Source organism: Accipiter gentilis, chromosome 1, assembly GCF_929443795.1.
Source record: "Accipiter gentilis chromosome 1, bAccGen1.1, whole genome shotgun sequence".
Lineage (NCBI taxonomy): Eukaryota > Metazoa > Chordata > Aves > Accipitriformes > Accipitridae > Astur > Astur gentilis.
The window spans coordinates 1,594,340-1,610,066 of NC_064880.1; the positions used below are offsets into that span (position 1 = coordinate 1,594,340).

Genomic DNA, 15,727 nt, shown 5'->3' on the forward strand with positions numbered 1-15,727 from the left:
AACTAAGAATGTTATAAAATAATAAAGTTGGGGTTTTTTAAAGGCCAAAACTCTCAACTGCAACAGAACGACACAGGCATTTTAGAAGTTAGACAGAAGGCTTATACCAGAATGACTATTATATTCTCCCACACATTTTAAGGTTTTCTGTAGCTTTTATAAATAATTTCTTTAGATTTGGCTGACGAGAACATGTGTTTCTTTCCCAAATGGCAGGGTGATGCAGAATACGGGCACGAAGAGGACGGAGACCCGCGGGCTCTCCAAAAGCGAGTCCCTCCGGAGCGGGCGACCACAGCCAGCTGCCGGCACCACGGCTCGCCTTGCCGGCACACCGAGCCAGCGGAACGGTGACAGGGCCAGGCCTGATGGCAGCAGCACTCCCGGCGTCCCCGTGTGAGGCTGGAGGCTTCTTTCGCCTCGCAAACGCGAATTCTCTCCCGTCCTGTGGGCAGGTGCTCAGCCAGGAACTTCACAGCTGTATCCCAACGGCAGGGACTGACCGCGGGATGCTTTGGTGCCTCAGGGCTTCCAGCAGCTGCGCGGGAAAAAGCTTTTTAATTCCTCCTCCAACCGAGATGTGGTGATACAAGTCATTAAAACGCTGCTGTGTTCTACCTCAGATTAGATCCAGGTCAGCAGGCATTCAGGGAGGTCAAGCACCTAAACTTTCTATCACACTGGATAGCCCCATCAGGATAAACGTACTCTACAAGGACTTGATCGAGCAGCCGGACTCCGAGTATTTAAGTAGTTTCACTGACTTCGGTGGGGATCTCGGATGTCTAAGATTAAACATATACTCAAGTGCTAGGGTGGGGTCAAGGTACTCAGGACTTCCAGGCCCAGGCAATGTATTTTGGCTATCAAAGAAGAGCAGAAAAAGCTCCAAGGAACAGAGATCAAAATGCCAAGGAAACCCAAGATAAAATGAGAATGGTTGTTCATTGCAAAGGAACCTTACTTAAAAAAAAAAAAAAAAAAAAAAAAAAAAAAAAAAAGCGGCCAGGAAGGAGGCTCTGTTGCGTTTCAGCAGCTGAGGATTTGGCACAAAGTTCTTGGACCACTTTGACCATGCCTAGGTGAGATCGACCAATTTACGAATTTCAAAAATGTTGGCAAATATCTCCAAGCTCAGCTGTAATAACGTGTCATGTTTTAAATAGTAAGCATCCTAAGCCATTCTGTATTTTACAACAGCTCTAATAGATACTGAAATTGCGGTTTAGAAAGTAGCTGAAAGCAAATAGGACCGAGAGGTGAATACCAGAGCAATAAAAATCTGTGTGTTCCTGCACTTCTGTGTGCACATACACATGCCGAAGTCTCACCCCGAATTACTGAAAGTTAAATATCTGTCATGCACAGTTAGAAGCACGTGTCACCAAGTTGCTGGGGAACTGCTGACTGTTCTCAAGTGCGGAGCACTCACAGCTCCCGTTACTTTCATTGGGAACTAGCGACCCTCAAAAGCCTTTTGAGAATTAGGCCATGAAACTTTCAGAGCTGTAATATAAATATGCCTGCGCTAAATGACTTAAAGGCCTTTGTGGAACGCTGCTGCTTCCAAATGAAGACACTTAACTATAATTATTATATGCAAAAAATCTTTAAATACAATTGGTTAAGTATGTGCATTCAAAGTGCATAATCCACCCGTTCAACATGACCATAAACGTAGAGGGGAAAAAAAAATTAAAATGAAGTGCAAATTGGGCTGTGGTATAGTCCTGTATAAACAGGTTTAAGAGTCGGGAATTCCTGAGTCTGAATCTAAATGCCAACACAAGCTTCCTTTTGTTGGTTTGGATAGATCTGCGCTCAAGGGGCAAGTTCTGTTTCTCAAACCGTATTTATTTTTTTTTCCCTTCAGTTCATAGCAGATCCCAAATTTCAAAATTCTTAGAGAACACAATTTCTGTAAAAAGTATTTCACATGTATTCAAAAATGGCACTTCTACAGAAAAGCATCAGTGGCTGTTTATCTAACTGTTCATTCAAAATATTACAAAAGGGCTGATTTTTGACAAGATGAAATATTCTTTCCGTTTCCTTCTATTGCAGAACTTCTGGGGAAACGAACCCCCATTTCATGAAGAATTTTAATTTCGATGGAACCATCTCCACACTCAAACTATCAGAATATTTTCATGTGAGAAAAGGTATTTTAGCAGTAGTGGGAGGTTAGGAACTCTTTTTAGATGGTATTTTTCATCCTTCCTTTACACCGGACTTCAAAAAAGAAAGATGATTATGTCCAAAATGCAACAGTTCAGTATGGGACTAAGTTCTGCCACAGACTTTCTGTGCTAGCTTGGACGTGGCCCATAACCTGAATATGCCTAAATTTCCTATTTGCCCACGTCAGTAGAACAGGCTGACAGTTTGACGTTGAAATAGTTTTGGTATTCGGCGGGACGTGCTGTGTATCGCGTGCGTGCAGGGGCAGAGGACAGAACCCAAAACCTCCCGCTGCCGAACCATTGCCAGGGCTCTGACAGACCCTTCAGGAACCTTCCCAGGCTGGGGAGGAAATTTCAGAATTCTTCCTCTGCATTCCCAGTTTGGAATGAAAACTGCCCGACACCCCCTTTCTAGAACCTGAACAGTCAGATGAGGTACGTCGGCATACTGTAAAGCTCTGCGGTGCAAAGACTGTCCTGTGAGATCGCTCTCCGCAGCAAAAGAAGAACTTGATGACTGCAATAGGGTGATGTAAATAGTACCTTTTAATTAAATGCGAAAGGGAGGAAGAGGGAAAGTAAGTACCAGATGCGATGTTTATTAATAAGAATAACAAAAGATGCTTTGAAAATCTACTCATTGGGTAATTTTAGCTCAGGCTGGGCTTCATCTTATGCGAATGCCGTAAGACTAAATATAGTGCTTGACGTGTACAGTGGGCTGCGCTTTTGCAGTTAACACAGATGTTCTTAAATGTACCCAAAATTTACACCATATGCTTTTTCTATCAACTGATATGTTGATTTTAGCCAAAAGAAAGACAACATGTCAGCAGCAGCCACGTCAGAAAAACTTGTGTTTTAGGAATCTGCTTGGAGGTGTATCTCCTCCGACTGTTGATGAATTTCACTGCGTTTCATTTCCTGGATTCAGCGAACTGGTGGCAAGAGAATCCTGACTTAGTTACATTAGTTAGGGATGTGCTATAATTTTTGCAGAGCCTCCTGAATGTATACTAAACATGTCAAGTAACACCATGTGATTCTTTTTGAAAAACAGTTTACAAGCTGGCATTCTCCAGCTGCAGTTAACCCTAATTTGATTACATTACCAAGACAGATCACAATGAGCTTATGTAAATAGTAACGTTATCCATTCATTCCGTGAGCTCAGATAAACTGTCATTTAAAAAAAAAAAGAAAAAACCAAACCAAAATTTTAAGTAGGCATGGCTTGATGCATTCAGCAAACTCTTAACGGCAAAGAAGATGACAGACTAGAACCTGCTCCTGCTATATCACTGTGAATATTGATTTTTAAGAAGTATTTCCACCATCTGCTCCAAGTTGGAAACAGAAGAGAATGCCCAATAATTCCAGAGAAGTCGGTATGCAGATAACAGCACTTTTTTCAATAACTTGTTCTTCATTATCATCTGATTCTTTGCTAAGACCTCAATACGTCACCACTGAGGTCAGTAAGACTTAAAGCTAAGCAAGCACTTCCATGTTTCAATCAGTGCCCAGGTCTCTGCTCTTGAAGCCCGCACTTCCCAAGCTATTCCTGCTCTGTGCGGACTCTGTAGAGCCCCTTCCACAGCCCACCCCTGGCCAGCCCAGGTCAGCATTACGGGGACACCACACTTCCAACTCGGGAACCCAGGTTGTGCCACCCGCACTGTCTTAAACCTGCCTCTTCTTCAGGGAACACCATGCAGCTGGATCATGGAAAAAACCCTATCTTGAAAACACTTATTTTGCCTTAGATTAGCTGAGGGACTCCGATTCTTACTTGCACGCAAGATCACTTAGATGAAATCACAGGCTATGTCCCTACTGTGCCTAATTTGCTGTTGTTAATAGGTAAGTTACCCTGCTTGACTGAGATGCGATGACTACACTGTCTGCGTGATCGCCCGGTGCACATGTGAACAATATGACACGCGGAGCAAACATTTTCCTCCTGCCAGCTCATTATGGCCTTTAAAAAATGTCTCAGCTGGGCTACTGAAGAAACATTCGTACCAGCACAGCCATCATACCAACCCGATACTGTGCATCCTAATCCTGATCGGTATCTGCCACCTCCACGACATGGTCTCTAAGTAGGCAAAACCATTTGACCAGCTGCGATACACACCAGCTGAAACACAACTTCGCATATTCACACGCTTCATGGGCTTCCTGCACCTCTATTCCAATTCGGCTCAGAAGACAACACTGTTATTAAGCTAGAAATGTTGTTCTTTGTAATTTCCATTAATTATTCCTTTCCAAGTTTTATCCTGCAAAGTCCTGAGAGCGCTGGCCCTGACCCAGCCAGGTGTTTAAGCGAGTAGTATCAGTGAAATTAACAGAAACAGAAATGTTCGCGTACGTAAGTGCTTTTCTGGGCGGAGGCCAGGAGCACCAAAGCACCTTGTGGGACACAGCCCTCCAGCACAGAGTACCAAAACTCCTCTCAGGTATTCGGGAGACATTCCCACCTCCAGATGCCTTGCGCTGTGCTGCAGCGCCTCGGTCTCCACAGGAGAACCGGCAGCGTTCAGGACGTTCCCCTTGCACCAGCAGAGGTTAGCGTTGGGATATGGGGGTTTTGCTACGAAAAAAGGAATCATCTTTTCAACTGCCCGCCAGTACGTGTTGGCTCGCTTGGCTCTAACACGTATACAGATTCTTTACAACTTTATGACTGTCTCTGCCTGGCTTTAGCAAGTATCACAATAACATTCTTACTCCCTGGTGCCCAAGGACAATTTTACCAAAAAAAAAAAAGCACGTGAACCCTTTTTAATTCTTATTATTTGCCTGCGACATGAAAAGCCATCACTCGTTATATTGACAAATGCTGTTGCTGCAGCAGTAAAGAGCTAATCAACTCTGCCATTAACAGCTCTGGAGACTGCAAATAGCAAATGCACAAGCAGGAAAGGGTTTGTTTATTTATTAACAACTTGCCAATTTTGAAGCAAAACCAAAAAGCTGATTTGTGCGAAACGTAACACTGTCACAACAGCTGTTGCTTTTCTAGTTCTTCCATGAAGTTTGGCACTATATATAAAGGTCTTCTATAGTATATAGCCAGGTTATCAAAAACTCTGCTACTTTGCAGCAACTCCTTCCATCACAGAGTCTAGGTAGATCAGTAACCAAACACGAACATTATCCTGGATACCACAGAACTTCAGAACAGCACACAGAACCAATAAAAAAATCTGTTGAACTAATTTGCAAACAATCATTACATAAATATAAAAAATTAAACAGTAAATTTTGTAAGCTCTGAACTCTCCGTGGAAGAAAAATATCTTCTTGAAAAGCCTATAAATTGAGGTCCAGTTGAGTTGCCTGAAGTTATATAGTAAATCAGCGGCAAAATTCTCAACCTTTTGCCCTCGCTAACAGGCTACGGAGCCTCCCAATTGAATAAACTGGAATAATTAATAATCTGATCCATTGTCACCAAAGCTATCAAGTCCTGAAATACAAATGGAACTATCAGTTCTCCCCTCTGCATGAATGTTATATGGATGGCCAAACAGTGCTTCATGAGCTACAATAGCTTGTGCAAAAAACCTGAAGGCTGTTAATCCGGTTTGTGATGTTGTTTGAGTATCGGCAGGGAGTGAGCTGGCTTATATTAATTTTAATCCAGATGTCTGCTGTGTAAACATCTTCACCTGTAGTTTGCATATCTGTTTTCACCTTCAAGCACAAAGAGACGACTCTTCATCTGAGCTCCCTGAAGTTCGTTAAACACTATAATGATTAATGCCCATTTTCGATACTTGATGCTTTTCTCTTTATAAATACAACATCGCTCAGCTAGGAAAGCCTGGCCCAGGAATGCCTTTAAAACACAGTCATCCCAAGACCCCTTGAGGTGGAGCTATGGAAAAGGTCAGAAATTATATCTGCTGACACAGGCCAAATGAGTTGATTAAAAAGCGCTATAATACCATTTGTGCATACAAGATTAACTCTGTTGGTAACAGACCTCGAAGGAATGTGGCTTCATGAGGACAGAAGAACCATATAAGCACAGTATTGAAGAAAATACATATAAAATACACGTGAAGCTAATCTGGGATTGCCAGGTTTACGTTGTGTTCCTTTACTGTCAGTTGCCTTTCCACCGGGAAGCTGTCCCATCACTGCACAAACTGCTAAAGAATAAGCCTATTCAACTCCTTCAACCTCCTTTGCAGTTTGGAGCAAGGAGGATGAGCAAGACAAGCGTTTGAAAACTGCAAATAGCGTGGCGTGGGCTCAGCCTGGTGATGACTGTAAGCATGTTGTTAAACTTCGCATTCAGGAGCTGGAGCAGTCCTTTAAAACACATCAGCTAACAACCCTACAATAGAGAAGTCACAGAGATGATGTTCTTTCATAGTAAAGCCAGAGGGAGAAGGAACCCACAGAAAGCCATTTCAGCACTGAAGAATTTTTTCTATTAGCCATATTTTTAAAATACGGGGATTTTATAGCCACTTTCTGGCCAACAATTTACCAAAATTTTACATTTTCTATAGTAAGTAAATTTGTGAAGCCCTATTAACTTGAGGAAATTTTCAATATCCTGCCTTGGGAATTTGAAACAAATGTGCCCGGAATTAAGAGGGAAGGGAGGAAAGCTCTTGTCTGAGAGGAAGAATTTCCTTTCCTGGCTGGTGAGTGAAGGAGGATGAACAGCACTACTCTGACTGGCAAGAAACAAGCCAAGGGCTGAAAAGAGTATAAAGAATAAACCAACCATTCACTGCTAAGGGCAACCCCAGCACAATTGGGAACACTGTAGAGCAGCCAAACTGCGGTTTGTGGACCAGTAACAGTCTGCAAAGCCGTGGTATGCACTCCACAGACCATTTTATAACCATTTATTTTTCAGTTGAAAGTCTGAACAAAAAGGTGGTACAGCGCTGCATGAAAAATGGTCAAAATTAGGAGGGATCCACGGCCCAAAATTTCTGGTCATCTGCCACGGGGAACACCTCTGCACTTGCTCATGCCTTATGCCCTGTATGGCTGTGCGGAGGAATTGTTCCCGTTTGCCAGCTTTCAGGAGAACAAAATGCAGTTTACAGAGGTGAATCGTTACAGGTTATTCCAAAGGGTGTGCAAAAGAAAGGCACATCCTAAGTCATCTTTTAGCAAGAAACAGCACCTTCTTATCACACGGAACAAACTTCTATGCATCCAGAAAGGTGCAGGAAAATGTCAGGGGTAGTTAATGGTAAGAATGAATGTCAAACGTTAGGAATATGTTTAAGAACAAAGACTGCAAGAAAGAAAATAAACATGTAACTTACATACATGGTATCGCAACTTCTGTATCACTTTTTAAAGACATAACTCCTCCATGACATTGCGATCCAGTTCAACTGCAAATACCAGGAAGTTAAACAGAATCTAATGGAGAGCATTTGTAATAACTTCAATAAGCTGAGGACTTGAGACTTTCAGCCAAGACAAATAAGAGTGGGTACTGATTAGCAAATGTCACCGTTTCCTCTTGCCAAGCACTCAGGGACTGGTGATAGGAGAGTATTAAATATAATCTCACAGTCTTTAGGGACTCTTTGATTTTATATTGCATTCTTATCGGGTTCTTAAAGTCCAGTGTTAATGAGCATGAGAAATGCACTTGATAGTTTGGCAGTTTTGCTAAAAGAAAACCTATTTCATTCATTACATGTGTTCCTTGGATCCAAGTTAGAGATGCATTTCCCTTTCATATGGCACCATATCTAACCTCCCTCTATTCTTTTTCCTCCATTTCAGCAATCCAACATCACCTTTAGCAACCGTCTATTTACTATTACTATTTGAAGAAGACAGTTTTTATCAACTACAGAGAATGAGATCTTTAAGGACCTTGGAGCCGAGACGAAACAGTAAGCGCACACCCACTGCATCCCCCTTCTGCAACATACAGTGATTCCGGACAGACAAGTAAGTCCCAATTAATAATGTAAGCCTGTAAGTCTTCTGTCTAGTATTTTGCTCACTTCTTGAAACACCTCCCGGAAAACAAATATGTAACAGTACAGAAGAAAAAAAAAAAAGTTTAAATTCATTACGATTTTCTTTTTTAAATACCCTTACAAATATTATCTTGAACTCGCTTTTTCCTGAAGGGAAATTCCATTATAAAAACTGAATTATGAAAAGATGAAAGGGACACGTCTCTCTGTGTCTAGCGCTGAGAAGTGTGTACAGTCTAAGGATTCAAACAGAAGTTGTAAGTATTGAATTGTATCTGTATTTACTTAGTTTGTTCATCTTCAAACCTGGAAATGTGCCTACCAGACTTTTATGCTAAATAAAATATGAACTCCTCTGACACAATGTGCTTTGGAATCATAAAGCAGTTACATCTTCACTCTAACCACAGAGAAAATAGTCGTAAAACGGAAGCTTAGTGTCATCTACTCTAAATTCTTTCTGCCACAGAACTACACAACACAATCACTTAATGTATCTAGAGCTATTTATTATCCGAGAAAAAAATCATCTTGAGGAGTGAAGTGTAATGTTTTGGTTAACAGGTAAAGCTCTGCTGTTTGCAGCAATGTAAATGGATTGGACGGTTAGCTTTAGTCATATACGATCCATCTATCTTTTGTTCTTGATCCTTTTTAGTTATAAAAATGACCTTGATATTGACAGAATAATATAAATGAACTTCCGCTGTACTTCATATATTGATAACCTGTTTGTTAAGATGATCAGTAATAATCATAAGTAAATAAAGAGAGACCATACATCTTCTTGTAATGGCAATGCTGACATGCACTTGATCTGACGTATGGGGACCTCTGGGCTTCGGCTGAAGAGCTCATACTTCATATTAAATTGCAGCCCTTCTATCCAGGACACACATTGACACATAAATCTATACAAGGCAATGCACTCAAATCTTGGTATCTAATCATACCTGTTATGACCAGGGTATCTTAGAAAACACCCTCAAAGGGAAGAAGTGTATTGAAATGGCTTCAACAAATACACCGTCCAGTCCCTGGAATAATTCATTATTCAAACACCAGTCATTTTTGCCTCCCTTTGGGTGAGGTTCACATACAGCTAATCGACTGATTTGCCTTATTCTTGGTATCACTGGGGTGGCATTCATTTCCACTGGCAAGACTCTCAGAAACTCCCTGCCCTTCTCCCTTCAGCGGCAGAGGTTAAGTACCTTCAAACCTATATGGCAACATCAACACTATTTCTTTTTCCTTACAAAATCCCTTTCATCATAGACAAAGTCTTGCCATTGGTGCTGAATGTGATCAGCACCGATATTGTAGGAAACAGGTAAGTCTCAGCACTTCAGTCTCTCCGTGTGTACAGTTGCTGAAGAGAAGGACTAGGATTAGATGCACCAAGGTAGAAGATTTTCTTCTTCAGGTCTCAAGAGACAGAACAGGGCCAGCTGGCTTCAGCTTCTCTCATCACCCATGCTGAATGATACAGCCTCCATCCTTATTTAAATGTAGTAATTATACAGTTAAGAATTTGAGAAAGAACAGAGAAAAATGACCTCATTTCATTCTCTTCCTCACAGCCTAAAAAGACACTGATAAGAACTATGAATTCTTTTACCACATTTAAAGAGTATATAACGAATAAATTTTTTCATAGGCACGCTTGCCTGTCTTGGTTCAAAAGCCAAGTCCTTTCTCTGCCCAAGTAACACACAACTTTGCTGAGCTCACTGAAAGCGTTCTAGTTCCCCACATGCAAGTATGTCAAATCACAAGCACAAACATAAAAGCCAACTTGCAATTCACTGCATACGGAATTTGCCAAAAACCCAGCTCAATAAACTGCAGCTATATCTAGAGCTTATCCTCAGTTCCATCAAAATAATGGCCTTCGCTGTAACCATAGTACTGCACCAAAGCTAAATAGCTAAGCTGTGACATGTAGATTTTTGATCATTAATCACACTTGAAGGAAAATAAAGCCAATATGAAACGTTCCCACCAATTTCAAAAGTCTAAAGTGGGAAATGCACTGTCTCATTTAGCAGCTTAGTTTTGCTGCTCACACTGTGAAAGGAACGAATGAAAACAGCAGCCTTCCTAATAGCTGGTACCGTCCAGGGGGAGCGTAGGCTGTCTGGGAATGTATCCCTGCCTGGCACTCAGACAGAAAGGATGGGATATGTCAATGTGATACCCATCAGCAGGATAACCTAACTGTCGCTTTAACATGACAAGGTCATAGTCAGTCAGTGTGAGGCAGTAAGAAAAATGGCCCATTAAAGCCTGAGAAGAACCGGAAGAGAAACATAAGGGTGATGATGAGATATTCGAGTCCTATTTATTTTCGTGGAAGATGCAGACATTCAGTGCTCCGTGCAGGGACGACCTTTTCTGAAAGAAAAATAAGATGGTGACTAGCGTAGCCATCACAGGTGCCTGCCACAGAGAGCTTGAAGGGAAGTTTACATCACTTAACTCTCATTTAATTTAGCAAAATAAGTCCTTGATAAACTGAAGATATGAAGAGCCTTGCATGGGCTCTAAACAGGAGGGGAATTCTCTGGACTAATGTGTTTCTTCCGTGGTATGATCTGCGGTAATCACAGGGAACAGTTTCTGCTATTGCATATGCCACTCTTTTGCCACTTGTCCTCAGGATGCACTGCCGCTCAAATACGGAACAAGTACTTACGCTGAGTTAGTAAGTTAACTGGGAAAGGAATTCCCTGTAGTAATGTTCTGTGCAAGGAAAGAGAACAATAGAGGGACAGAAAAGGGCACTCTGCCTTTACTCGGAAGCAGTATTAAGCAAATGACACTCTCTATAAAGTTAATACAGAATTATTCTGTGGACTAACTTCAGACATTGACACAATCGTTTTCTTATTTAAAAAGCATACAGTGTTGTTTTATCAGAATTGATAGGGGGTGCCAGGTGAGTTCCCTTTTAAGAGCTGTAGAAACAATCTGAGAGAGAACTGGGTAATATTATGCTTGGAATGATAATATTGTGTTTGGAAAAGGTCAATATTTTATTTAATCAGCCAGACAGAGAGTGGGTGGCAATTTCAATGCATTTTCTTGAGACAGGAATTCAGGAGTCCAAATGGAAATAAGTTTCTGGTTTTTTTTTCTTGGGCTGCTGATGTCTTCCACAGGTAGGAATTTGTGTTTAGTGTTCAAGGGCATGATATAATAGGGCTGGCTATAGCTCCAGTGCTTCTTTGGAGGGAACATCATCTTGACTGTCTATAGCTTCACTTTGCACCTGGTTTGTAAACCAGCTACGTTTCAGGGATTGACAAAACAGAGAATTACAACTGCAAGCTAAAAAAAATTAAACCTAAGGTAATCTTTAATCTTTAGAGCATCTGTATAAACAATAAACATGAATCACTTCTCAAAATAAATCTATGACAGCGTATCATATGGTAGGCTGTGTATCATGAGCTTAGGAGGAAGCACGCAGTTTTCATCTTCTCAAGTATACAAAACTGTTGCCGAGACATAGTACTTCATGGGTACAAGACTGTTAGTTGGTTTGGTCCCATTTCCAAAACTTCCTAAAACAAAGGTAGTAAAAAGAATTCAAGAGTGAGAGAGAGAACTTTTATCTCTGTAGATACTTGGCATGTGTCCCAAGTAAGCTTCTAGAAAGGATGGAACCTTAAGAGTAAATCCCTCAAAAGCCTCTCAGGCTTTTAAAGTAATTCCTGGGAGAGAAGACTAAAACCTCCTTGTTAGAAGGGGAAGGATGCAATGAGCCTCTCAAGAACTTCAAAGATGAAGGAATGCGAAGATTTTAGCTCATTATGATCCCTTACACTACGGATGCCACAAGGACCTCTTCCACCGAGTTCCAGGCGGTTTATTCTGCCCTGGTGAGCTTCTGCACTCTCTACACAAGGTAGGAGACGTCCATCTCAGAAGCTCAAATCTGCTGCTTTCTTCTTTCAACACAGCATCAGAGAAAGGCTAAGCACAGCTGAAAATCTCCCTCAACTGTTATCGAATATAGCTCAATACCCTGCTGTACCACACACTGCATTGGAGATAAATTCTGGCCCTGGGCAAGCCGTCCTGAGATGTGGATTATGAGTAAGATACAGAAGTTTTGCTTAAGCTTCTGTCCCCACACCGAATCCCATAGGAAAAACACTGAGGATCATCTTCTTTCCCTTCCCTTTGTTTCAGATACAGTACCAGGTACAGCTGGGCATCTACCTTTCCCTTTTCCAGTGAATCAAAGTGAAGAAAAGAGACCTGAAGACTAGAACCGGCAACGGACTGTCGGCACAAGTGCCACAGCAAATGAGAAGTTGGCATTCAGCGCCCAGCCGTACCGAATGCTTTGTGCTCTAGCCTTACAGTAAATGGCAATCAGGCATCTTTACTGTCTATGTTCCCCAACACACATTTTCCTTTTCTCCAAACTGAACAGTTCCTTACCTAGTCTTTTCTAGAGGGTCTTTCCACAGCATAACTCATTCTTCAGTCTTTTCCAGAGGGTCTTTCCACAGCATAACTCATTCTTCTGCTCTGTCCTCGAACCTCCTTCAGCCAAAGTGCAATTTGGGGCACCTGGATAACTCAGTTATCCAGGGCAACGGCATCCTCCCTCCCGTTTATATAACAATCCTCTTTTCAATGTGAGTTGAAAGAACGTGTTCTTTACACATTCTCACATTATATCGGCTTTCGCAGGCAGCTGTTGAACTCACAGCAGAGTTTCAGGCATCGGGGGGGGGATATTTGGCTTTAAAAGTACATACAATAATACAGCAATAGGATATGTGAAAACTCAGGTGGACAGTAATACAACGCAACACAGCTTCAGAGTCTCACAAACCACAAAAATCAACGTACGTTTTGTTTTCTACAGTGCTTGGATATGCCTCTGATTACCAAAAAGCTTGTTCTGAACATGAGGCTGTAATTCTTTTATTTGCTGCGTTCTTTTTAACAGCTTTTCCAGAGGAGGTGACGGAGGTGTGAGGGCAACACACCCTGTACAGCGGGATCACTGTGCCAATGAGACAGAGAATCAAGAGCGATGACTACTGATAACACCACCAGTCACAACAGGCTGCACTGCAAGAGAAAGCCTACTATACGCTGAGCCTCCAGCAAACATACAGGGGTTTAAAATGTGACCTCTCCTTTAAGCACCCTACTATCACACTTCCTGCATGAATTCTGGATTTGGGGCGATTGCAAGTGATAGGATCCAGAAAGTTAAGATCTGTCTCTGCAATTATACCAGGAGATCCTGCTGCACTGCTATAGAGGTATACAGATCACCTGGCACACAACTGGGACCCATCCATTCGGTACAAGACACGTGTACTGGAGCAAACGAGGTCTGCTCATTCTTTAAGAACACCAGAAGCACCTACCGCCTCCACCAGGACTACTTCTGGCCTCCAAGACAGAAATGGGCTTTTATTCCCCAAAAGAGAGGCAAGACCTCATCTAGATAGAACGCTGATTAAAAGAGCCAATGAATAACTAGAGAAATGAGCTTATAAATACAGTGCGCACTTCATTTCTTGAGGTCGGAGAACTTGACCATTACCTGTCTGCTTGTGTTTTCTTGATTAGATGACTTCTCAGTAAAAAGACCTCACAGCCAGCCACTTCAAAAAGACAGCTGACAAAACGCTTCCCCCCACTTTGACTGCAAGCTTCAAGCAATGGTCCTGGCTGTCAGAGTGTTTGCTCAGAAAATTCTGAAATCTCTGCAGAAGACTTACCTGAATTAAGCCAAAGGGATGAAGAGATTTTTTAAAAAATTTCATATGTTATCCTTAGTAACTCCAGTTGCTTGCTATCAGAATTAAAATGGATTCTGCATTTGGAGCTTCTTTCAGAACAGTACCAGGAAAAAGAAAAAAAAGGACTTTTTTTTCATTAAAAGTTTTGAAAAGCACACACAGCCCTTATTGTTATTAAACACTCCAAGTAAAGTTCTGAAGAAAATCTTGGGAGATCCAGCTCTGAGTATTGATTACAAGGCGTTTTTTAATCTTGTGCCAAAAGGAACATTGAGGTTAAAAGATGGCTCCATACACGATCTTGCCAAATAGCATTTCTGTTTACGTCTTAAAAACTACCACCAATAGTTCATAGACAAAGAAATGTCCATAATGTATCCAGATGCTGGAAATGAAACGTATTTAAGCCACTGCAGAGGGTTTAATGAAGTAAAGCATTTTTTTTTAACTGCCATCCCAAACTAAATAATCACTGATTTGAATATAGTTAAGAGATCCTATCTTACTCACCACATAACCTGAATGTGCCATCAAGGAAACTGTTGCTTTGTGGGAATAACAGAACAGCAGTTAAACATTCTCATAAACTTGGTTCTTGTCTTCCTCAACACCCTGAACCTCTTGGGATTGAGAAAGCGTAAAGCAAGCACTGCAAAAGCAACAAAACTCCCTAGCGCTTGTCAGTCTGTACTGCTGGGTCACCAGGGTCAATTGGTCCTGTTTTGACTTAAGGAAGGGAAGGATGAACTCATTAGCGAAAGGCTGCGGTGATTTCCCCCCATTTGCCCATGGCACCTGTTCAGACCAAGTTGGAAATGGACCAAAACCTGGCAAGTCGGACGGTCCTGGCTGCTCTTCCTCCCAGCACAAACAGAGGAACAGCTGTGAAACGAATATTGCGGCTTTTACACAGAAAAAACATGATCATCCTCAACTGAACATTCATACGATTCTTGTTGAAGGCTATTTTACTGCTTTGAATACTTGGCATCGTACTGCAGATTGTGCTAACGTTCAGACAGTTCCATAAGAGACTCTGAGGCTTGGGATGAGTTTGTGGTGTCTTCAATTCCTCGACAGACACCTACTCATCACATCCTTCCATTCCAGGCTTCCTAAATATCACCACTGTATTTAAGATGTGTGCTTTTCATAATGCAGAAGTAATTTGCATTTAATTTTATGTTCTTTTAAAACAGTAAAATAATGATTTCTGGCATTAGGATAAGCAAGGGAATAAAGCAGAGAAGCAAGAAAAAACCCCATAGTATATTATATGATTACCTATTTTGCTACAGCCAAAGTTATCAATTCAACTGTAAATTTATAATTCACAATCGTATATCCTCCTTCCCAAATTCAGGCATTCAGCCTTTTGGTTAGAAGAACATTAAAACTGTATCCAAAGCAATAATCTCGCTGACATTTAGCTGGGACAGGAGCTCAACTTGATTAATCCCTCACCTTCAAAAGACTTACTTTTGTGCTCTCACTTTTGCCAGGAGTGTAATGACAGTGGCATTATCTGCCAGTCTATACGGTTTCTAAATTGTGTTTTGGTTCAAATAATTAAAAGTGAAAAGAGAACTTTACAGAAACGTATCCAGACTGTCCTAGTCGGTGAAAGCACTAAGAGTTTCATTCACTCTTCTGAAAGTAAAAGCTATTTAAGCAAGAGTCCTCAAAAACAAACAAAAAAAGGTAAAATATCGGCTCTGACGGATGCACAAGCAGCGCATGATTCAAACTAATACAGGCAATTTAGTTTTTTGGAATAACT

General features: G+C 41.4%; 1 protein-coding gene across 3 annotated transcripts in view; it reads right to left on the bottom strand.

Moving 5' to 3' along the window:
* Positions 1-15,727, bottom strand: part of PRDM16 (PR/SET domain 16) — a 344,138-nt gene that overhangs the window by 166,593 nt on the left and 161,818 nt on the right. The gene's annotated exons all lie outside the window — the stretch shown is intronic.